This window comes from Acyrthosiphon pisum, chromosome X (genome assembly GCF_005508785.2).
Source record: "Acyrthosiphon pisum isolate AL4f chromosome X, pea_aphid_22Mar2018_4r6ur, whole genome shotgun sequence".
Taxonomy (NCBI): Eukaryota; Metazoa; Arthropoda; class Insecta; order Hemiptera; family Aphididae; genus Acyrthosiphon; species Acyrthosiphon pisum.
The window spans coordinates 106247540-106249958 of NC_042493.1; positions in this window are offsets into that span (position 1 = coordinate 106247540).

The window sequence follows — 2419 nt, forward strand, 5'->3', positions numbered from 1 at the left end:
CAAAATAATATTATATTCTGTAGTGGTTAGTTTGGTATATATACATGAAAAATAAATATCTAATAGGTACACTAAACGCTACGAATATTATTAATTAATCCGTAGTAAGTTATATAGTAAAATGGTTCGTAAAATTGTAACGAAAATAAATCCAACACGAACTAGAAGTTAGAATGTTTTAAAATGTGTAAAGCAGTTATATTTCTGCAGAGTGTTGTGTTTGTGGGACAAGCACCAGTGCAAGGTTATCGAAGGACGATTTCTTGGGAGTTACAAAGGGGGGAGACTGAGAAAAAGACGTTAGACAAGGGGTCGGAAATAGGCGGCCCGCAAAAGGGAAGTAACTGAACCGCCAAAAATACTTTTTTAACGCTTTCCGTTTATAATAGATATTTGATTTATTTTTGTGATGTATTTAAAATGACGTTTTTAAAGAATAAATATCGTTCAACATTAATTTTCTTCCATTCTCTATCTTGAAAACATTGCGTATTAGTTGTACTCCATGAGCAGGTATCAAATTTAAAAATACTGGCAAACATTATTATACCTATGTCCTGTTAGGTATATTAAATAATTTGCTTTAAACAGCTTAAACTGTACAAAAATTAATACATTATTCATTAACTAGATGCTATTTGAGTTTTTTCTAGCCCTCAAAAATATTTTGGACAGCTATACAATTGAATTGCCGACCCCTGCGTTAGACAGCAGTTTGACGTTACATAGCCGTATGTTATTATAATGCACTAATAATATTTTATATGTTATCGCATGAATAATGTTCAAAATGTATACTCAATGCTTAATGAAAAATATAATACTGAGTTGATGGTATAATCATTTTTTTTAATAATATTAAGCGATAGACATTTAAAATGTTTTACGTGCACATCATAACCTCACGTATGTCGATAACTATAACAAGAAAAAAAATTATCACAATTAGTTAGGCACCTATACAAAAAAATGAACATGTATAATACTAATTAATACTATAAATGCACTCAATAGTAAATCATAATATAGGTACCCTACGTAATATTATTATTACTCGTATAAATGATTAATTAATCCGTAGTAGGTTTTATAGTAAAATGGTCCATAATATTATACCTAAAATAAATCCAACACGAACTAGAAGTTAAAATATTTTAAAATGTGTAAAACAGTTATCTTTCTTCAGAGAGTTGTGTTTGTGGCGCAATCACCAGTGCAAGGATATCGAAGGACGATTGTTTGGGAGTTACAAAGGGAGAAGACGTTAGTAGTTCGACGTTATTATAATACATTAATAATATTTTATGTTATCGCATGTTTAAAGTACACAATTTATACTCAATGCTTAATGAAAAATATAATACTGAGTTGATGGTATAATCATTTTTAGTAATAATAAGCGATAGAAATTTACAATGGTTAGCGTGTCCATCATATTATAACTTCGTATGTCGACAACTATATAGCAAGAAAAAAATCATTACAATTAGTACCTATAGTCCATAGTATACAGGAAAAATAAACGTGTAAAATACTAACCAATAAAATATACTAGATAGGTACAAATAAGTACTAAATAGCAAATAATAATATTTAAATAGGTACCCACGTATAATTATTATTACTTGTATAAATTATTGATCAATCTGTAGCATAGATTTTATAATGAATTTAATCCTTCGTATTTTGAATTAAGTAGATCAAAATAAACAAAAAAAAAAAACATCCAATAAATAATTTACAATAAAAAGGGGGTCCTCTAGTGCTGTAGCTAGACTACATGAGGCCTGCGTGTGCAGACCAAAATCTCGAGACCCCTCAGGATTTATCAGAATTATCAACAATTTACACTAAACAAAAACTTAAATTGTTTGAATAAGATAAAATATATAATAAGTGGAACTTAATTAGATATAGATATCTGTGTTGCATAGTTTATATTTAAAGTATTTGTGAGTAACACGAAAAGTTACTATTTTTGTTGGAACCACAAAAAAAAACAGTAGTCACAAATTCTAAAACCAACAAGACGAGACGTGTATACGGTACTATTAACATAGGCGCAAATAGGAGGGGCTTTAGAGGCTATGCCCTCCCAAAAATGTCCATAACCCCCCAAACATTTCCTACATTTTGTTTTAAGCTTATTCAATATTCAAAGTAAGGCTTTAGCCCCCCCCCCCCAAATCCCAAACATTATTTGCGCCTATGACTATTAATAATATTAATATTTTAATTTTCAATATTTTAAAATATTATTATTATACATACTCATAATACTCACTTGAAAACTAAAACTAACAAGAGAACACATCATAATATAATGTTCTCACATAAAAGTTTGATAATTGGTCAATTCATTCTAATATCAAAATTAACCGCACTATATTGAAACTGCTGAACGAAAATTTTCCGTGTC